The sequence below is a fragment of the Rhinoderma darwinii genome, chromosome 3 (assembly GCF_050947455.1).
Source record: "Rhinoderma darwinii isolate aRhiDar2 chromosome 3, aRhiDar2.hap1, whole genome shotgun sequence".
Lineage (NCBI taxonomy): Eukaryota > Metazoa > Chordata > Amphibia > Anura > Rhinodermatidae > Rhinoderma > Rhinoderma darwinii.
Genome location: NC_134689.1, coordinates 235,972,233 through 235,996,752, shown reverse-complemented (window position 1 = coordinate 235,996,752; position 24,520 = coordinate 235,972,233). Strand labels below are relative to the sequence as shown.

General features: G+C 43.1%; 1 long non-coding RNA gene across 8 annotated transcripts in view; it reads right to left on the bottom strand.

The window, feature by feature from the left end:
- The window catches only part of LOC142749471 (uncharacterized), a 166,114-nt gene that overhangs the window by 27,380 nt on the left and 114,214 nt on the right, over positions 1-24,520 (bottom strand). For 4 of the 8 annotated variants that reach the window (XR_012882415.1, XR_012882420.1, XR_012882422.1 and 1 more), the window contains 4 exons: positions 21,572-21,645; positions 17,244-17,317; positions 5,701-5,774; positions 2,467-2,540 (listed from right to left, as the gene is read on the bottom strand). This is a non-coding gene — a long non-coding RNA (uncharacterized LOC142749471). The remainder of the gene's footprint in view (positions 1-2,466; positions 2,541-5,700; positions 5,775-17,243; positions 17,318-21,571; positions 21,646-24,520) is intronic. The other 4 variants (XR_012882417.1, XR_012882418.1, XR_012882416.1 and 1 more) reach the window with 3 other exon arrangements.

Here is a 24,520-nt window from a genome sequence, read left to right as displayed (position 1 = left end):
GAAATCGTAGGCAGCAGCACATTAAGGTATTTTGGCTAGATAGCCTGTGTGTTCCACCTTTGTGGATGGAGCACACTTATAATCCTCACTATTGGGGTCAGCAGCGTTGTAATTGTAGTGCTGAAATTTTTAGTTATTTAAACAGCGATGTAGTGACTTATGTAAATGAGCACTACTGAAAGCCCTGATTCTTATGTGCTTGCTGTCAGTTACCACCGTAATACGTGGAAGACCGTCAGCAGCAGCAGTGTAAATGGCATACAACGCTGATCCTCACAAATAGGATCAGCAGCGATGCAGCTAGTCTATTTGAAGATGGCAGTGCACTTTGTAAGGTGCCCTATTGATTAGGTGCTTGCTGTCTGTTCTCACCGTCATCACGGGAGAAACAGTGAATAGCAGCACGATGTAATAAAGTGGCTGAGCAGCCTGTGTATATCAATTTTCTGATTCAGTGAACGCTGTCAGGGATTCAGCCCAGCAGCGTGGTGTAATAAAGTGGCTGAACAGCCTGTATACATCGATTTGCTAATTCAGGGAACGCTGTCAGGGAATCAACTCAGCAGCGTATTTCAAATTGTAGGCACCGCTCTCTTCCAGGGAGTAGCGTTTATACATACAAGTCGTTGCCGACTATTGATTGATGTTAGAGGTAGCATTAGGTAGAGTTAGGACCTTATACGTTGGTTGCTAAATTAGGACTAAACACCCGACGCGCGTTTCGCCGGCTTCCTCTTGGGGTGTAACCCGCCGGTTCTGACACCCTTATATATGGTAAGTGCTGATTGACAGCTAAGGGGGCCAATAAGGTTGTTTCAAGTATAACAGTGTGTGGATGACAGGTGGATTAATTTCCAAAGATCTGTCAAAAGGCTCAATATTATTTATTTACAGAAAAATCAATTCCTAGAAGAGTTTTATATTTATATTAGGTATTACTTATAGTTTCTTATATTTGTTTTAATTAATACGTTGCTTATACATATGTGAATCTTTGAAATGGTAGATTTTTGTTTTTGTTTTGCACCATGTCTGATCAGATAAAGTGAAATGAAAAGAATTTTTATATTATTATCAAATGATAAAAACAAGAACAATAAATTGATCATACTCATCACTCCCTATCTATTTATATTTATTTTAATGTCTGAAATATAGTCACACTGCCCTCATAACAACCCCACTGTTTCTAATCTCAGCCACATTGCCACCATGAAAGCCAAAATGTCCCCATGACAAACCATAATCAATAAATATCTAATATGCTCGTCACAATGCCTTTGAAAACAAATTACACTTCCTCAATGTTAACCACAATGTCCACCATCCCAGACGGAATGCCTCCCATGGCAGCTGCAATGCCCATGTGCCACCCACAATATCTCCATTACAACCACAGATACCTTCATGACTGCAACGATAAAATCTATTCTGATTTTGCCAGTCATAACTCCCTATGACAGCCACAAAGTCCTCCATGCCAGTCATACTTCTCTCAATGCACCTAATGCCAGCCACATTGCCCCCTTAGCCATTAGCTATACAACCATAAAAACCATAATGCCCCATGACAGCTAAAATGCCCTCATGACAACTACAATGCCTTCATTGACCACTTTACCAGTCACAATGCCAGCAAAAAACCACAATGCCTCAAAAAATGTCACAATGCCCTCAAGACAGCCACGCTGTCTCTAAACCAAGTCACGATTTTCCAATGAAAGCCACAATGTCCCATGACAACCACCATCCAGGAATGACAAGAACAATGCCTTCAATGCCAATTACAATTCCCCGAGGACAACCATAATGCCCCTAATGCTCCCTATAATAGCCACAATGCCCACATGATAGACACAATGTCCTTCATAGCCGTAAAATTCCCCCGAATGCCTCCTATGTCTACACCATAGCATTCATGAGAACTACAATCCCTCACATGGCAGCAGCACAAGGCCAACCGCAATACAACCATGACAACCACAATTCCCCTTGATGGCCTAATTGCCCCCTTGACAATTACAATGCCTCATTGCCCACTGTAGCTGCCACAATGCCCACTAATTCCACAATTCCTCCATGACATTTATAATGCCCCCATTGACAGCTACAGTATCTAATCCCAGCTGCAATGTCCCCATGAAAGCAACAAGGTCCCCATGAAAATCACAATTCCTGAATGCCTCATATGCCAGCCAAAATGCCCTCAATGCCAATTATAAATTCCTCGAGAATAACCCCAATGCCCTCATTTCCCTCTATGCCGTCCACTATGCCCTTCATGGGAAAGGGCAGATGGTGATGAATGTGTATGCTGGAATGTAAATGCCCTTAAATATCTATAGTCAATATATGTACTACTGGACATATATCCTTATATACCAGGAAGGTATTACCACACCTCTGAAAGTCCAGAGCTAGAAACTAGCCTGATAATTATCAGTAATTAATAATAATATTAATTACCAGTCCACAGATTCCTCTATTGCCGCTGATTGGAGGATTCCATATCTTAGTTCTCATCACTTTCAAATGGACACCTAGAAAAAAAAAGAAAAAAAGAGGTGTGATAATACGTTCCTGGTATATGCTATAGATGTATTGGAAACAGTAAAGAGATGTTGGCTTGCCTAGTTTCTAATAAGACCCCAAAATGATTTAAGGGGCAATTAAACAATTTGTGGGATACATTCTGGGGAGCCAAACCAGAAATCCAACCTCAAGTCTTCCTATCCAAGATTATGCACCGATCATGCCATCCTGACTAGAAGTCATAAGTAGGATATAAATGTATCTTATCACAACTCCTAAATTAATCCCCAATCACACCAAAGATGAGATGCCTAGAAGAATTAGCACTCTCCTCCGCATCTGTATAAAACAGAAAACCATTTTACAATCTATTCAGTGGACGATTTACAACTCATGTACGGATGGGCCTAAATGTGGCCTAGTGAGGACACAGTATAGCTAATATCAATCATTAGGAAAAATATCACACATTCAATAAAGATCTCACATGTGGCAAGCAAAGACACAAAGTGATATCACTAATTATAAAAATAGCTGGACACGGACTTGCAACTTGTGGCCAAATCACTAGAGAGGCAAAGAAACGAAAACACATCAACTATACTGTGCCACTCATAGCAAAAAAAAGAAACATTGTACACACAAACCCTAAGTTAAAAAGACAACATTTTCAACAACAGCCAAAATGCACCTATGACAGCTACAATGTCCGCAATGTCCCTTGCCCCAGACACAATGCCACATGATGACAACAATGCCCACAATGACTTTTATGCCACTCAAAAAAAAAACATGATAACCACAGTGACTGCAATGCTAGTAACGATGTCCTCCATGCAAACCACAATGTCTCATATACAAACAATTCACAATTCCCCAGGATACTCACAATGCTGCCAAAGTCCACATGGCAGCCACTGTGTCCCTTGCTAGGTACTTTGCCCTCATGACAGCCACTATACCCATACAACAGCCACAATGCGACCATGACAACTACAATGCTCTGTAAATTGTACCAGCTACAATGCCAAAATAAACACCTCAATGCTCTCCACGACAGCAAAACTGTTTCTAATCTCAGCCACATTGCCAACATGAAAGCCAAAATGTCACCATGACAATCACAATCCCCAAATGCCTAATATGGTAGTCAAAATGCCCTCAATACCAATTCCTCGATGATAACCACTATGCCCACAACGTCCAACATCCCAGCCACAATGCCTTCCATAGCAGCAGCAATGCCCATGTGCCAGTCACAATGATCTCTTTAAAGCCATTATGCCCCTTGACCCCCACATTGTTCTTTATACCAGACACAAAACCCTCCAGCCACAATGCCCTCAATTCCCCTTTTGCCAACGACAATGCAAAAATGACAGCCACAATTCACTCCATGCAAGTCACAATGCCAATCATAGCCCAATGCAATTTAGAATATAACTATACTAACCAGAATGCCACTAATGCAAGCCACAATGCCATAATGCCAACCGCTATATGCCTTATACCAATAGGAATGCCCCAATACCAGCCACATTGGCTCCAACTCAAATAACAATGTCCAAGTGCCAGCCACAATGCTCCCATAAGTGCCACTATGCCCAAGTGACACACACAATATGCCTTATCTTAGCCATAAAAGCTCCATTATAGCCACAATATTCTCCATGCCAGCAATGTTTCGCTCAAAGCCCCTTATGCCAGCCAAATGCCACAATGACAACCACAAACATTCAGTGCCCCTACGCCAACCCCAATGCTCCCATGACAGCCAAAATGTCCTAATTTGGCAGACACAATGCCGTCATTTCCCGTTTTGCTAACCACTACATGACAGACACTAGTCACCTATGCAAGCCATAATGACACCCGCCAGCCAAAATGCTCTAATAACACCTGCTATGTACCATAATTAAGTCAAAATGCCCCCCCATATTAGCCACAATATCCACCATGCCAGCCACAATGCCAACCAACCACAAAAACACGTTCATAGTCACAATGCCCTGTGAGTCACCATGTACCCATGAAATCAACAATATCCTACATTTCAGCAAAAAAGCCTCCATGAAGGATACAATGTACATCCCACCCACAATGCCCCTTATGCCAGCCACATTGCCCTCAATGCCCCACTAGCCATTAGCAATGCAACCATGACAACCACACTGCCCCATGACAACCAAAATGTCTTCATAACAACTACAATGCCCACTTTACCAGTCACAAAGCACAAATAAAAAACACAATGCCTCCAAAAACGTCACAATGCCATCATGACAGCCACATTGTCTCTAATCCCAGTCACAGTGTCCCCATAAAAGCCATAATGTCCCCTGACAAACACAATCCTGGAATGCATCATATACCAGCAACAATGACACCAATCCCAATTACAATTTCCTAAGGATAACCACAATGCTTCCTATGCCAGCCACAATGCCCCCTGACAACCACAATCCCGGAAAATGTCATATGCCAAGAACAATGCCTTCAATGCCAATTACAATTCCCCGAGGACAACGGTAATACCATTAATGCTCCCTATAATAGTCACAATGTGCACATGAAAGACACAATGTCCTTCATAGCCGTAAAATTACCCTGTATGCCTCCTATGTCTACCCCAAAGCCTACATGAGACCCACAATCCCTCACATGGCAGCAGCAGAAGGTCAACCTCAATATAACCATGACATCCACTATTCCCCTTGATGGCCTAATTGCCCCCGTGACAACTACAATGTCTCATTGACCACTGTAATAGCCACATTGCCCACAATTACTCCATGACAGTCACAATGCCTCATGACAGCCAAAATGCCCTCAATGCCAATTATAAATTTCTCGAGGATATCCCTAATGCCCTCATTTCTCACTATGCCGGCCACAATGCCCTCCATGCCACCCACAATGTGCACATGACAGCAAAACTTTCCTAATGGGTAAGGGGAGATGGTGATTAATGTGTATGTTGGGATGTAAATGCAGTGTACCCATGTGTAGAACACAAAGGCATTCACAATGCCCTTAAAGATCTATAGCCAAAATATGTACTACTGGACATATATCCTTATATACCAGGAAGGTATTACCACACCTCTGAAAGTCCAGAACTAGAAACTAGCCTGACAATTATCAGTAATTAATAATAATATTAATTACCAGTCCTCTGATTCCTCTATTGCCGCTGACTGCAGGATACCATATTTTAGTCCTCATCACTTTCAAATAGATACCTAGAAAAAAAAAAGAAAAAGAGGTGTGATAATACGTTCCTGGTATATGCTATTGATGTATTGGATCAATAAAGATATGTTAGTGTGCCTAGTTTCTAATAAACCTCAAACATTATTTAAGGAGCATTTAAAACCTTTCTGGGATACATTTAGAGGAACAAAGCTAGAGATCCCACCTCAAGTCTTTCTATCCATGAGAATCCACAGATCGCCCCATCTTGACTAGAAGCCACAAGTAGGATATAATTTACACAGATCACAAGCCCAAAATTAGTCACCAATCACATCAAAGATCAGATGTCTAGAAGAAATAGCACTCTCCTCCACATCTGTATAAAACAGAAAACCATTCTACAATCTATTCAGTGGACCATTTACAAGTAATTTATAACATGGGCCTAAATGTGACCTAGAGAGTACACAGTAAAGCTAATATCATCCATCAGGAAAAATATAACACATTCAATAAAGACCTCACATGCGCCATGTTATGACGCACAGTGATATCACTAGTAGTGAAAATAGCTGGACAATGACTTGTAACTTCTGGCTAAATCACTAGAGAGGCAAAGAAAAGGAGACACATAAACTATACTGCGCCACTCATAGCAAAAAAATTGAACCCTGCCCACACAAACCCTACAAAAATGAACCATATTTCAGGATAGACTTTCATGAACAAAGCTAATAACCAGAAAGATTGTGTAACATAATGACAAACAATATATACTGGGCTTGGCAATGACATTGTCATTAGACATGTGAATTTTTAAATTTAGGAACACCTCAACCAAACCACATCTGACCAGGGAAATCCAACTCAAAATCATTTTATTCTCAAAACTGCATGAATTAGTTCTATCACACCTACTTTACTTAATGATAATACTTTCTATAGGAATTTTATCAACATTTAACAGCCCAACAAAACACTGAAAACTTACTTTTACTCAAATGTTTAAGTAACTGTTTCTCACTTAACTTGTGCCTCCTGGAGCAAAAACTCTTTGAGTAAAATCTATTTTTCTTCTTTGCTCTCCTAAATTAACAAGTTATGACAGACAATGCTCCAATGACAGCCAAAATACCCCTATGACAGCTACATTGCCCCTTATAACAGCCACTATGTCTCCATGACATCCACAATATCTAAGTGGTTCAAATGCCAGCCACAATACCCCAAAAAGACACAATGCTCTTCAGGTCAGGCACAATGCCAACATAACACCCTCCATGTACCTTATCCCATCTCCAATGCCCCCATGCCAACCACAAGGTTCTTATAAAAGCCCCTATGCCTTATGCCAGTCACATTGCCTCCTTTTAAGTTACCATACCCCCACGACAGTCACAATGATCCTATGACACACAAACAACGTCCATCATCTCCACCAAAATTTCACCATGACAGCTACAATGCCGACAATGGGACCTTTACTAGCCACAATGCCCTCACGACACCCACAACATCCATAATCCCAGCCCCAATGCCCCATGACCCCACCAATGTCACAATGACAGACAAACTGTCTTATCTTATGTTGTCCATGTCCTGAATGCTTCCTTCGTGAACAGCAATACTGCCATGACAACCCCAATGCATCCAATGTCAGGTACAATGCCCTGCAATCCAATTTAACCAACCACAATGCAACCATGACAGCCACAATACAATTGTTGCCAGAAACAATGCCATCAATGCCCATATGCCAGAAAGAAATCCCATGTGCCACCCACAATGCTTCAATAATTAAGGATATCCGATATATACATTATGCCCCCACAATGCTCCATGTCAATTACAATGCCTCTTACGCCAGCCCCAATGCCCCAATGACAATCGCAAACCTTTAATTCCCCTATTGCAATCAAAATGCCCCAAGATGGCTAAAAAGAACTGAATTACGAATTTGCAGGCCGCAAAGTCCTTCATGCCAGCCACAATGCCCTCACTTCTTCCATTGCCAAGCACAATGGCTTCATGCCAGCCACGAAGTTCCAATGCCAGCCACAATGTTTCCATTACTCCTGCTATGGCCATTATCCCAGCGAGAATGCCACCATGACAGCCACAATGATGTCAATGGCCACTATGCCGGCTAACAATATCCCCATGTTAGCCACAATGTACTTTATCCCAGCAGCAATGCTGCCTACAACCGTTATCCCAGCCACAATGACCGCCACAACGTCCATAATGCAAGCCACAGTGCTCTCAATGCTCATATACAAACTACAATGCGCCCATGTCAGCCAAACTCTGTTTTATCCCAGCATCATTGCCACTATGAAAACCACATTGTTCCCATTGCAAACACAATCCCCAAATGCCTTATATGCCAGACACAATGCCCTTAATGCCAATTTCAATTCCTCGATCAGAACCACATTGCACTTTATACCAGTCACAATGTACTGAATGCCTCCTTTGTGAGCCACAATGCTGGCATAACAACTACAAAGACCCCCAAGATATCCACAATGCCTCTTATTCCAGCACTTTCATCTTTGCCAACAACCACATGATAGATACAAATTTCCATGCTAGCCATAGTGACACCTGCCAGCCACAATGCCCTCATGACACCTGCTATGTCACTTATCCCAGTCAAAATGCGCCTGTTAGCCAGTGTTCTCCATGCCAGCCACATTGCCAACAAACCACAAAGCCCCATGACAGACACAAAAACCCCATGAAAATCATAATGCCACCAAAAAATCGCAAATAACCCAAGCCAAAATATCCCCATGACAGCTACAATGTCCGCAGTGTCTCTATTCTCACCCACAGTCCCCTCAAAATCTATTATGCCAGCCACAATGCCCTCAATTCCCTAAGCCAACCAGCATACAACCATGACAACCACAATGGCCTCAATACCCCTATGACAACTACAATGCCTCATGACACCACTTTTGCGAGACAGAATGTCACCCATGCCAGCCAGTGATCTTCCTTCCCCGTGCCAACCACGTTGACTCAATGACAACCACATACATTCAATGCCCCTATGACAACCAAAAAGCTCTCACTGGCCTGACACAAAGTTCTCCATGCCAATCACAATGTACTCACTTCCCCTTAGCCCATCACAAAGCCCCCATGCCAGCCATGATAGCACATGCCTGTCACAATTCTACCATGACACTGGCAGGTTCTCTATTCCCACCCACAATGCCCTCAGAACCTATTATGCCAGCCACAATGCCCTCAAGGCCCTAAGCCAACCACAATACAACCATGACAATCACACAATGGCCTCAAGGAGGCATTGAGTGCATTGTGGCTGTCATGAACGGCATATCCCATTGTGGTTGACTAAAAGAGAAATATAGAGCACTGTGGCTGGCCTGGACATTATTGTGGCTGTAATAGACAGTGGATGAAATAAGGGACATTGTGGGTGTCATAAGGGCATTTAGGTGGAGATCATGATATTTTTAATGTTATGTCAACATTGCCATGGGGCATTGTAGTTGTCATAGGATTAAAAATATCCTGATCTCCGCCTAAATGCCCTTATGACACCCACAATGTCCCTTATTTCAGCCACTGTCTTTATTACAGCCACAATAACGTCCAGGCCAGCCACAGTGCTCTATATTTCTTTTTTAGTCAACCACAATGGGATTATGCCAGGTCCAATGCCCTTCATGACAGCCACAATGCACTCAATGCCTCCTTTCCAAAAAGAAAGTCTCCATATCACCCACAATGCCGACATGACAACCGCTATATCCCTTTTGTCAGTCACTATTCCCCCATGTGAGTCACAATGTACTTTATTCCAGAAACAATGCTGCCAATGCAAACCACAATGCCCACATAACAACCACTATAGGTCATCCAAATATCCCAATGCCAGGTACAATGGTTCCCATTCAAACAACAATGCCCTTATAAGAGCCACTATGCCCCCATGACATCCACAATGTGCCTCATTCCAGCCACAATATTTCCATAACAGTCAAAAGCCCCACTATTCCAGCCACATTACCCTCAATGCCCCCTTAGCCATTCAGAATACAACCATGACAACTACAATGCCCTTAATGCTTCTTATGAATGCCACAATGCCAAATGACAACTAAAATGTTCTCATGACAACTACAATGCCTACTTTCCCAATCACAATGCCCATTTCAATACCGCAATGTCTCCAAAAAAGTCACAATGCCCTCATGACAGCCACACTGTCTCTAATTCCAGTCACGATGTCCCCATGAAGGCCACAATTTCCCATTGACAACCACAGTCCCCGAAAGAATCATATGCCAATCAATTACAATTCCTCGAGAATAACCACAATGCCTTCAATGCTCCCTATGCCAGCCACAATGCCCCCGTAAAGGCCACAATGTCCTCCATAGCAGTAACAATACCCTGAATGCCTCCTATGCGTACCAAAGTGCTCCCATGATAACAATGCCTCCCATGGCAGAAGCAAAAGGCCAACCTCAATGCAACAATGACAATCATAATGCCATTTGACATCCAGAATGCCCCCATGAAATCACCAATATTCCAAAATGCTCCTAATCCATAACGCCACTTATGTGAACCACTTTGCCTTCAATGTCCCCTAAGCCAAATACAATACACTTATGACAACGCCCTCAAAGCCCCTATGACAACTACAATGTCCTATGTCAGCTAAAAAAGTCATCATTCCAGCTACAAAATCTTTATGAAAGCCATTAAACCCCCATAACAGCCATGATGATCCCATGATATATGCAATATCCCTTATCTTCGCCAAAAAGCCCTCATAACACCCACAATGTCCCTTATGCCCGCCTCGTTACTCCAATGACAACCACAAACATTCAATGCCCGTATGCCAACCATATTGCCTCCATGACAGCCAAAATGTCCTCAAATCCCCTTTTCTGAGACACAATGCCATCCATGTCAGCCACAATGCCTTCACTTCTCCCTTTGCCATTGACAAAACCACCAAGACAACCACAAAGCCCCCATGTCAGCAATAATGGCAGCCACAATAACATCCTCCATGTCTATTATTCCAGTCATAATTCCCCATGACAGCAACAATGCCCTCAATATGCGTTATTCTAGCTAGAAAAATAGCTGTAAAAATAACCTGAATGCCTCCTATGTGTACCCCAATGCTCCCATAACAATTACAATGCTTCACATGGCAGAAGCAAAAGGCCAACCTCAATACAACTATGACAACCACAATGCCCCTTGACAGCCAGAATGCCCCTATTAAATCACCAATATCCCAAAACCCAACCAAAATGCCCCTATGACAGCTACAATGTGTAATCACATCCTTAATGCTCCTAATGCCAGACAATTTGCCTTCAATGTCCCTAAGCCAACCGCAATACAACCATGACAACCACAATGCCCTCAAAGCCCCTATGACAAATACATTGTCCGATGACAGCTTAAAAAGTCATCATGTCAGCCACAATATCTTTATGAAAGCCAATAAACCCACATGACAACCACAATAATCCCATCATATCTGCGATATCTCCGCAAAAATTCCCTCATGACACCCACAATGTCCCTTAAGTCCGACGCACTGACCCAATGGCAATCACAAACATTCAATGCCCGTACGCCTATCATATTGCCTCCATGACAGCCAAAATGTCCTCACATCCCCTTTTGCAAAACACCATGCCATCCATGTCAGCCACAATGCCCTCACTTTCCCCTTTGCCAACCCAACCACAAAGCCAACAAGACAACCACAAAGCTCCCATGTCAGCAATAATGGCAGCCACAATAACACCCTCTATGTCTATTATTCTAGTGACAATGCCCCATGACAGCCACAATGCCTTCAATAGGCCTTATCCTAGTCACAATGCCCCATGCCACCACAATAATCTTTATTCCAGCACCATTGATGCCAATACCCCTTATGCCAACCACAATGACTTAATGACAACCACATACCTTCAATGCCCCTAAGACAGCCAAAATCTCTAATTTACTTAAAACAAAGTTCTCCATGCCAGCCAATACGTAGTCACTTTCCCCTTTGCCAAACACAATGTCCACATGATAGTCACACAGCCCATATGCCAGTCATGATGGCATGTCACCCAAAATGCCAACGAGACCTGCTATGTCCCATATTCCAGTCAAAATGCCGCCATGACATCCACAATGACATCATTGGCCCTTAGGCCAGCTACAATGCCACTGTGAATGCCACAATGTACTTTACCCCTGCAACAGTGCAACCAATGCCCCCATGACAGCCACAATGCCGTCAACAGCCGTTATGCCAGCCACAATGCAACTATGAAAGCCACAATGTACTTTATCCCTGCAACGTTGCAACTAATGCCTCTTATGCCAGCCTGAATGACTCCATGACAACCACAATGCCCGCCATGCCAGCCACAACGCACTAAATGTCTTACATACCAACTTATCACAAAGCTCCCATGACAGTCATAAAAATCCCAAAACAGCCACAAATGAAATCAACAATGTCCCTTATCCCAGCTAAAATGCTCCCATGACAGCGACAATATCCACAATGTCCCTTATCCTAGACAAAATGCCCCATGACGACGACAATGCCCTCAATGACTCTTAAGCCAGTCACAATACCCCCATTTTAACCTGAAGCTAGGTACTTTGTTCTCATGGCGGTCACTATTCCTCTACAACAGCCACAATGCGACCATGACCACTACAATGCCCTCACTGTTAAATTTTACCAGCCGCAATGCTCAAATAAACACTTCAATGCACTCTATGCCAGCCACAATGGCTACATGACTGTCACACTGTGCCCCATGATAGCCACACTGTTTCTAATCTCAGCCACATTGCCACCATGAAAGCCAAAATGTCAACATGACCATCACAATCCCCAAATGACTAATATGCTAGTCAAAATGCCCTCAATACGAATTTCACGATGATGACCACAATGCCCACCGTGTCCAACATCCCAGTAACAATGCCTCTTATGGCAGCAGCAATGCCCTTGTGCCAGTCACAATGCTCCCTTTAGAACCACTATGCCCCCATGACCCCCACATTGTCCCTTATACCAGACACAAAACCCTCCAAGCCAGCCACAATGCCCCGAAATCCCCTTTTGCCAAAGGCATTGTGGAAATGACAGCCACAAGGTCCTCCATACAAGTCACAATGCCAATCATGGGCTATGCAATTTAGAATAGACCTATCATAACCAGAATGTCCCTAATGCAAGGCATAATGCCACGACACTCGCTATATGCCTTATTCCAGTCGAAATGCTCCAATGCCAGCCACAATTGCTCCCAATATTAACCACAATGCCAACCAACCACAAAAACCCCATCATAGTCATAATGCGCCGTGACAGTCACAATGTACCCATGTAATAATCAACAATATCTCATATCACAGCAACAAAGCCTCCTTGAAAGATGCAATGCAGTGTCCATCATCCCACCCACAATGCCCCTTATGCCAGCCACAATTCTCTCAATGCCCCATTAAGAAAACAACCATGACAACCACATTACCCTCAATGCCTCTTATGAAAACCACACAGCCCCATGACAACCAAAATGCCCTTATGACAACTGCAATGCCCAACTTTACCAGTCACAAAGCCCAAATAAAAAGCACAATGCCTCCAAACAAGTCACAATGCCATGACGACAGCCACACTGTCTCTAATCCCAATCAGAGTGCCCCCATGAAAGTCACTAACAACCATAAAACTGGAATGCATTATATAACAGCAACATGGACAGCAATGCCAATTAGAATTTCATGAGAAAAACCACAATGCCCCTATGAAGGCCACAATGTTCTCCATAGCAGTAACATTACCCTGAATGCCTCCTATGTCTACCCAAGTGCCCCATGACAACTACAAAGCCTTACATGGCAACATCAATAGGCCAACGGCAAAACAACTATGACAACCACAATGCCACTTGACGGCCTAATTAACCCATGATAGCTATAATGCCTCATTAGCCAATTTAGCAGCCACAATACCAATATAAATACCTCAATGCTCTACATGCCTGCCCTAATGCCCACAATGTTGCTTATCTCAGCCACTACGTCTTTATTACAGCCACAATGAGCTTCAAGCCAGTCGTAGTGCATTGAATTCCTTTTTGCCAACCACAATGGGATTATGCCAGTTACAATGCCCTTCATGTCAGCTTGAATTCCCTCAATTCCCCCTTTCCAAACAAAAAAGCCTCCATACCACCCACAATGCTCCCATGAAAGCTACAATGCCGACATGACAACCGATATATCCCTTTTCCCAGTCACAATTCCCCCATGCCAGCCACAATGTACTTTATCCGTGCAACAACGCTGTCAATGAATCTTAGGCTCGCCGCAAAGCCTCTATGACCACCACAAGCCTTTAATGCCCCTACACCGGCAACAAATCCCCATTATAACAAAAGTGCCCTCACTTCCTCCTTTGCCAGTTACAATGACCTCCATGTCAGCCAGAATGCCCTTAATTTTCTAATTGCCAACCACAATATCTCCAAGACAGCCACAAATCCCTCATGTCAGCCATAATGCCACATTCCAGTCACAATGCCCCCATAACAGACAGAATGCCCCAATGACAACTCCAAACCTTTAATAGCTGTATACCAAACATACTGCCTCCATGACTGCTAAAATATCCTCACGTCCCCTTTTGGCCTCAGGACACCTGCTATGTCCCTTATCCCAGCCTAAATGCCCCAAAGTTAACCACAGTGCTCACCATGCCAGCCACATTGCCAACCAACCACAAAGCCCCATGAAAGTCACAATGACACCAATAAAACAACAATAACCCATATCCAAGACAAAATATCCTTTTGACAGCTACAATATCTACAGTATCTCGATTTCCACCCACAATGCCCTTAAAACCCATTATGCCAGCCATATTGCCCTCAATGCCCTAAACCGATCACAATACAACCATGACAACCACAACGGCCTCAATGCCCCTATGACAACTACAATGCCCCATGACAATGCTCAAATAACATTCGCAAAATCCCTTATCTCCGCCAAAATGCCCTCATGACACCGACAATGTCTCTTATCTCACCCACTAAGTCTTTATTACAGCCACAATGAACTCAATGCAAACCAGAATTCTCCATTATTTTTTGCCAACCACAATGGGATTATGCCAGTTACAATGCCCTTCATGTCAGCCACAATGCACTCAATGACTCAGTTCCAAAAAGAAAGCCTCCACACCACCATCAGTGCCCCCATGCCCGGCACAATGCCGTCATGACAACAGCTATATCCCTTTTCACAATTACCCCAAGCCAGCCAAAATGTACATTATCCTAAGAATAATGCCGCCAATGCCCCTTATGCCAACCACAATGCCTCAATGAACAACACAATTTGCTTAATGTCTATTATGACAGTCACAATGCCCGTGTGCCCTTGACCACAAAAATGTCCTCCATGACAGCCACAATGCCCTGAATGACCCAAATGCCTGCTACAATGTTGGTTACATGGAGCTTTGCGGATGTCATAGGGACAATGTCAACAATGTACTTTATCTATGCAGAAATGCCATAAATGGCAATTATGCCAGCCTCAATGCCCCAATTTCAACCACAAACCTTAAATGCCCATATGCCAACCATATTGCCTCCATACAACCACACAATGCCCTCACTTCTGCCTTTGCAAACCACAATGAGTAAATGATAACCACATACATTCACATGACCCTATGACAGCTAAAATGCTCTCACTTGCATGACACAAAGCCCTCTATGCCAGTCACAATGTACTCAATTCCCGTTTGCCAATCACAAAGCCCCAATGCCAGCATGATGTCACATTTTAGCTACAATGCCTCTAAGAAATCAACAATGTTACTTTTCCCAGTCAAAATGCGCCATGGACAGCTACAATGTCCACAATGCCTCTAACCCAGTCAAAATGCCACCATGACAACAATAACGTCCTTTATCCCAGCAAATAAGGCTTACGACAACCGCAATGCCCTTTATGACTTATGCCAGCCACAATGCCCTTAATGTTTTATATATAAAACAACAATGCCCCATGACACTCACAGTGCCATCAATGCCCACAAGGCAGCCACAGTGCCCCATGAGAGGTAATATGGCCACATGACAGCCACTATTCCCCTACAACAGCTAGTATTCGACTATGACAATTACAATCCCCTCACTGTCGATTTTACCAGCAACAATGGCCAAATAAACACATCAATGCTCTCCATACCAGCCACAATGCATCCATGACAGTCACACTGCCCTCATAACAGCCACACTGTTTCTAATCTCAGCCACATTGCCAACATGAATGCCATGAAAGCCAAAATGTCCCCATGACAACCATGATCAATAAATGCCTAATATGCTAGTCACAATGCCCTCGAAACCAATCATACTTATCTCAATGCCCCATATGCCAGCCACATTGCCCACTTAGCCATTAGCAATACAACCATGACAACCACAATGCCCGATGACAGCTAAAATGCACTCATGACAACTACAATGCCTTAATTGAGAACTTTACCAGTCACAATGCCAGCAAAAAAACACAATGCTTCCAAAAAGTCACAATGCCCTCAAGACAGCCGAGCGGTCCCTAAACCCAGTCCCGATTTTCCCATGAAAGCCACAATGTCCCCTGACAACCACAATCTTGGAATGTGTTATATGCCAAGAACAATGCCTTCAATGCCAATTACAATTCCCCGAGGACAACCATAATGCCCTTAATGCTCCCTATAATAGCTACAATGCCCACATGAAAGACACAATGTCGTTCATAGCTGTAAAATCACCCTGAATGCCTCCTATGTCTACACCATAACCTCCATGAGAACTACAATCACACACATGGCAGCAGCAAAAGGCCAACTGCAATACAACCATGATAACCACAATTCCCCTTGATGGCCTAATTGCCCTCTTGACAACTACAATGCCTCTGTAGCAGTCACAATGCCCACTAATTCCACAACTCCTACATGACAGTTATAATGCCCCCATGACAACCACAGTGTCTAATCCCTGCCGCAATGTCCCCATGAAAGCAACAATGCCCCCATGAAAGTCACAATTCTTGAATGCCTCATATGCCAGACAAAGTGCTCTCAATGCCATTTATACATTCCTCGAGAATAACCCCAATGCCCTCATTTCTCTCTGTTTGCCACTAAGCCCGTTATGCCAGCCACATGGCGTACATGACAACAAAACTTTAATAATGGGAAAGGGCAGATATTGATGAATGTGTATGTTGGAATGTAAATGCAGTGCACCCATGAGTGGAACACAAAGGCATTTACAATGCCCTTAAATATCTATAGTCAATATATGTACTACTGGACATATATCCTTATATACCAGGAAGGTATTACCACACCTCTGAAATTCCAGAGCTATAAACTAGACTGATAATTATCAGTAATTAATAATAATATTAATTACCAGTCCACAAATTCCTCTATTGCCGCTGACTGGAGGATTCCATATCTTAGTTCTCATCACTTTCAAATGAACACCTAGAACCAAAGAAAATAAAAAAAGATGTGTGATAATACGTTCCTGGTGTATGCAATAGATGTATTGGAAACAGTAAAGAGACCTTAGTGTGTCTAGTTTCTAATAAAACCCTAAAATATTTTAAAGGGGCAATTAAACAATTTCTGGGAAAGCCATTCTGAGGAGCCAAACTAGAAATCACACCTCAAGCCTTCCTATCCAAAATTATGCACCGATCATGCCATCCTGACTAGAAACCATAAGTAGGATATAATAGTCTCTAATCACAACTCCTAAATTATTCACCAATCACACCAAAGATCAGATGCCAAGAAGAAATAGCACTCTCCTCCACATCTGTATAAAACAGAAAACCATTCTACAATCTATTCAGTGGACCATTTACAACTCATGTATGACATGGGCCTAAATGTGTCCTAGAGAGGACACAGTAGAGCTAATATCAATCATCAGGAAAAATATCACACATTCAATAAAGACCTCACATGCTCCAAGCTAAGACACAAAGTTATATCACTAGTAGTAAAAATAGCTGGACACGGACTTGCAACTTGTGGCCAAATGACTAGAGAGGCAAAGAAAAGAAGACACATCAACTATACTGTGCACTCATAGCAAAAAAAATAAAACATTGTACACACAAACCCTAAATTAACAAGTCATGACAGCCACAATTTTTCAATGAAAGCCAAAATGCACATATGACAGCCACAATGCCCACAATTCCTCCATGACAGTCATAATGCCTCCATGACAGCCACACAATGCCTCATATGCCAGCAAAAATGCCCTCAATGGCAATTATAAATTCCTCGAGGATATCTCCAATGTCCTAATTTTTCCCTATGCCGGCCACAATGCCCTCCATGCCAGTCACAATGGGCACATGACAGAAAAACTTTCCTAATGGGAAAGGGGAGATGGTGATGAATGTGTATGCTGGAATGTAAATACACTAGTAGCGGAAATAGCTAGACGCTGACTTGAAACTTGTAGCCAAATCACTAGAGAGGCAAAGAAAATTAGACTCATTAACTATACTGTGGCATTCATAGTAAAAAAATAAACATTGTCAACACAAACTCTAAATCAAAAAGTCATGACAGTCACAGTTTTCCAATGACAGCCAAAATGCACCTATGACAGCTACATTGTCCCACCACATCTAAATGGCTCCAATGACAGCCACAAAGTCCTCAGTGCCAGCCAAATTTCCCCCACATGACAACCACAAAGTCATCAATGTCCCCTATGCAAATGACAATGCCTGCAATACCTGCTAAGCCAACTAAAATTCCCACATGACAACCGTAGTGCCCGTCGTGCCAGCCACAAGACCTTAAAAAAAGCCACAATGCTTTTCAGGTCAGCCACAATGCACTCACAACACCCACAATGTACCTTATTCCATCTACAATGCGCCATGCCGGCCACAAGGTTCTTATAATAGCCACATTATGCCCCATGTCATTTACATGGTCTCCTAAGTCACTAAACCCCCATGACACCCACATTAATCCCATGACACACGCAATCTACGTTATCTCCACCAAAATGCCGTAAGGGTAGCCACCATGCTGTCAGTGGCCACTATGCCAGCCACAAAGTCCCCATGCCAGCTACAGTGTACTTTATCCCAGCAGCAATGCCGGTGATACCCCTTATCCAAGCTACAATGACCACCCAAATGTCCTTTATTCAACACACAATAGCCTCAGTATCTATATGCATACTACAAAAAACCACATGACAGGCACAAAGCTCCCATGTAAGCGACAATGTACGAATGACATTGCCCTCAATGCCACCAAGGCATTCACACTGCCCAATGCTGGCAATAATGCTCCTGTAAGAGTCACTATCCTCTAATGAAAGCCACAATGTCATTTATAAGGGAAACAATGCCACTAAGACAGACAAATTCCCTCCATGACAGCCACAAAGCCGCCAGAAAATCAACAATCATGCGACCACAATGTACTTTATACATGCAACAATGCAGTCAATGCACCTTATGCCAGCCCGAAGGCCAAAATGGAAACCAGCAAATGTCAATGCTCCTTTGCAAGCCACTATGCCTTTATTAAAGCCACAATGAACTCACTTTCCCCTTTGCTAACCAAGACATGACAGACACAAATTCCCGTGCCAGCCATAATGACACCTGCAAGCCACAATATCCTCATGACACTCGCTATGTCCCATATCCCAGTCATAATATCCTCAATGTTAGCCACAACTTCCTCCATGCCAGCCACAATGCCAACCAACCACAAAGCCCCCATTACAGCCACAATACCACGTGACAGCCATAATGCTTCTAACCAATATCCCATATGGCAGCTAAAATGTATCTATGACAGCTACAAAGTCCAGTGTCCCTTCCGTTCACAATGACCCTTATCCAAACCACATTGCTCTCAATGCCGCCTAAGCCAACTGCAATACAACCATGACAGCCACAATGGCTTCAATAACCCTATGACAACTACAATGCCCCATGACAGTCATTATGCCAGGAGCCACAATGCCACTATGCGAGCCACAATGTACTTTAGCGCAGCCACAGTGCTGCTAATGCCTCTTATGCCAGTCCCAATGCCCCATGATCGCTAAATTGTCCTCAATGCCAGCCACAGTGCTCTAAATGCCAGCTAAATTGCCCCCATGAAATCAACAATGTCCCTTTTCCAAGTCAAAATGCAGCCATGACATCTGCAATGTCCACAATGTCCCTTATCCCAGCCACTATGCTCCATGATAACCTAATGCTCTCAATGCCAGCCATATTGCCCTCAATGCTCCCTAAGCCAACATCAATAGAACCAGGACAACTAAAATGAACCATGACAACCACTATGTCCTCATTGTCCACTTTACCAGACACAATGCTTACCTAAAATCCACAATGCCCCCATGACAGCCACTATCCTCAAATTACTCATATGCGAGCCACAATGTCCTCAGTGCCAATTACAAATTTATCGAACAACCAGAAATTCTATCTATGCCAGCATCAATGCCACCACAAATGCCACATTGCACTCCATATCAGCCACAATGGCCTGAATGCCTTTTTTGCATACTTCAATGCTCCCATGACAACTACAAAGTCCCTATGTCAACCAAAATTCCTCCTATAGGAGCACTGTGGCTGGCACATGGGCAGCAATGCCCACGTGCCAGCCACAGTGCTCCTATAGGAGACATTATGCCGGTATGACTGCCACACTGTCCCTGAGCCCAGCCACAATATCTCCATTACAGCCACAATGTTCTCAATTCCCCTTTTGCCAACGAAAATACAGAAATGACACAATGCCCTCCATGCCTGTCACAATGCCATTAATGGCCCTAATTCCAGCTAGATTGCCCCCATTCTTACGCACAATGCCCCTAATGCAAGACACAATGCCCACAGAACACCCGCTATATGTCTTATCAAAATAGCCAAATACCAGCCACAATGGCTCCCATTCAAGCTACAATGCACTCATAAGAGCCAATATGCCCCCATGACGTCCACAATGTCCCTTATCACAGCTACAACAGTTCTATTACAGCCACAAGTCCCTCAATGCCAGACACATTATCCTCCATGCCCCCTTAGCAATTCAGAAAACAACCATGACAACCACAATTCACTTATTGCCTCTTAAGAGAACCATAATGCCCCAAGACAAACAAAATGCTACCACTTTCCCAAACACAATGCCCATTTTAATACTACATCTCCAACTAAGTCACAATGCCCTCATTGTTCACTTTACCAGTCACAATGCCAACACAAATATCACAATGCCTCCAAAAAAGTCACAATGTCCTCATGACAGCCACACTATCTCTAATTCCCAGTCACGATGTTACCATAAAAGCCACAATGTCCTCTGACAAAAACAATCACGGAATGCATCATATGACAGCAACAATGCCTTCGATGCGAATTACAATTGCGCGAGGACAGACCCTATGCTCTCAATTCTCCCTATGCCAGCCACAATACCCTCCATACCAGCCAAAAGATTCCCATTGGGGAAGTGGAGATGGTGATGAATGTGTATGTTGGAATGTAAATGCAGTGCACCCATGTGTGGAACACAAAGGCATTTACAATTCCCTTAAATATCTATAGCCAATGTATATACTACTAAACATATATCCTTATATACCAGGAAAGTATCACCACACCTCTGAAAGTCCAGAGCTAGAAACTAGCCTGATAATTATCAGTAATTAATAATAATATTAATTACCAGTCATTTGATTCCTCTATTGCCGCTGTCTGGAGGATTCCATATCTTGCTTCTCTTCACTTTCAAATAGACACCTAGAAAAAAAAATCAAGAAAGAGGTGTGATAATACGTTCCTGGTATATGCTATAGATGTATTGGAAACAGTAAATAGATTTTAGTGTGCCTAGTTTCTAATGAAACCCCCAAATATTTTAAGAGCCAATTAAACCCTTTCTGTTATACATTCTGAGGAGCCAAACTAGAGATCCAACCTCAAGTCTTCCTATCCAAGAGTATGCACAGACCACCCCATCTTGACTAGAAGCCACAAGTAGGATATAATTGACTCTGATCACAACCCCAAAATTAGTCACCAATCACATCAAAGATCAGATGTCTAGAAGAAATAGCACTCTCCTCCACATCTGTATAAAAAAGAAAACCATTCTACAATCTATTCAGTGGACCATTTACAACTCATTTATAACATGCGCCTATACGTGACCTAGAGAGTACACAGTATAGATAATATCATCCATTAGGGAAAATATCACACATTCAATAAAGACCTCACATGTGCCATGTTATGACACAGTGATATCACTAGCAGTGAAAATAGCTGGACACGGACTTGTAACTTCTGGCCAAATGACTAGAGAGGCAAAGAAAAGGAGACACATCAACTATACTGCGCTACTCAGCAAAAAATTGAAACCCTGCCCACACAAACCCTACAAAAATGAACCATATTTCAGGATAGACTTTCATGAACACAGCTAACAACCAGAAAGATCGTGTAACATAAATGACACACAAAATATACTGGGCTTGGCAATGACATTGTCATTAGACATTGGCATTTTAACTGCATGAATTATTTCTATCACACCTACTTTACTTAATGATAATTCTTTCTATAGGAATTTTATCAACATTTAACAGCCCCACAAAACACTAAAAACATACTTTTACTCAAATGTTTAAGTAACTGTTTCTCACTCACTTTGTGCCTCCTGGAACAAAAAGCCTTTGAGTAAAATCTATTTTTCTTCTTTGCTCTCCTAAATTAACAAGTTATGACAGACACAATGCTCCAATGACAGTCAAAATACCCCTATGACAGCTACATTGCCCCTTATAACAGCCACTATGTCTCCATGACATCCACAATATCTAAGTGGCTCCAATGCCAGCCACAATACCCCAAAAAGACACAATGCTCTTCAGGCCAGCCACAATGCCCACATAACACCCACCATGTACCTTATACCATCTCCAATGCCCCCATGCCAGCCACAAGGTTCTCATAAGAGCCCCTATGCCTTATGCCAGCCACATTGTCTCCTTTTAAGTTACCATACCCCCACGACATCCACAATGATCCTAAGACACACACATAATGTCCTTCATCTCCAACAAAATTCCACCATGACAGCCACAATGTCGACAATGGACCTTTTACTAGCCACAATGCCCTCACGACACCCACAACATCCATAATCCCAGCCCCAATGCCCCATGACCCCACCAATGTCACAATGACAGACAAACTGTCTTATCCCAGCAACAATTCCACCACGAAAACCACACTGTTCCCATAACAACCATAATCCCTAAATTCTTCATATGTCAGACACAATGCCTTCAATTCCTCAATAACCACCACAATGCCCTCATTGCTCTTCATGCTAGCCACAATGCCCCCATGCATTATAGGCCACTATAACCACATGCAACCATGACAGCCACAATAGAATTGTTGCCTGAAACAATGCCCATATGCCAGCAAGAAAGCCCATGTGCCACCCACAATGCTTCAATAATTAAAGGATACCCGACATATACTGTACATTATGCTCCCACAATGCCCCATGTCAATTACAATGCCTCTTTCGCCAGCCCCAATGCCCCAATGACAATCACAAACCTTTCATTCCCATATTGCAATCAAAATGCCCCAAGATGGCTAAAAAGCACTGAATTACCCATTTGCAGGCCGCAAAACCCTTCATGCAAGCCACAATGCCCTCACTTCTTCCTTTGCCAAGAACAATGGCTCCATGCCAGCCACAAAGTTACAATGCCAGCCACAAAGCTGCCATGCCAGCCACAATCTTTCCATCACACCTGCTATGGTAATTATCCCAGCGAGAATACCACCATGACAGCCACAATTATGTCAATGGCCACTATGCCGGCTACAATGTCCCCATGTTAGCCACAATGTACTTTATCCCAGCAGCAATGCTGCCTACAACCGTTATCCCAGCCACAATGACCGCCACAACGTCCTTAATGCAAGCCACAGTGCCCTCAATGCTCATATACAAACTACAATGCACCCATGTCAGCCAAACTCTGTTTTATCCCAGCATCATTGCCACTATGAAAACCACATTGTTCCCATTGCAAACACAATCCCCAAATGCCTTATATGACAGACACAATGCCTTTAATGCCCATTTAAATTCCTCGATCAGAACCACATTGCCCTCATTGCTTTCTATGTCAGCCACAATGCCCCCATGTCAGTCACTATGACCTTCATACCAGTCACAATGTCCTGAATGCCTCCTTTGCGAGCCACAATGCTGGCATAACAACTAAAAAGACCCCAAGACAGCCACAATGCCTCTTATGCCCTTACTTTCATCTTTGCCAACAACCACATGATAGACATAAATTTCCATGCCAGCCATAGTGACACCTGCTATGTCACTTATCCCAGTCAAAATGCCCATTAACCAGAGTTCTCCATGCCAGCCACATTGCCAACCAACCAAAAAGCCCCATGACAGCCACAAAAACCCCATGACAATCATAATGCCAACAAAAAAATCCACAATAACCCATATCCAAGCCAAAATATCCCCATGACAGCTACAATGTCCGCAGCGTCTCTATTCCCACCCACAGTGCCCTCAAAATCCATTATGCCAGCCATAATGATCTCAATGCCCTAAGCCAAC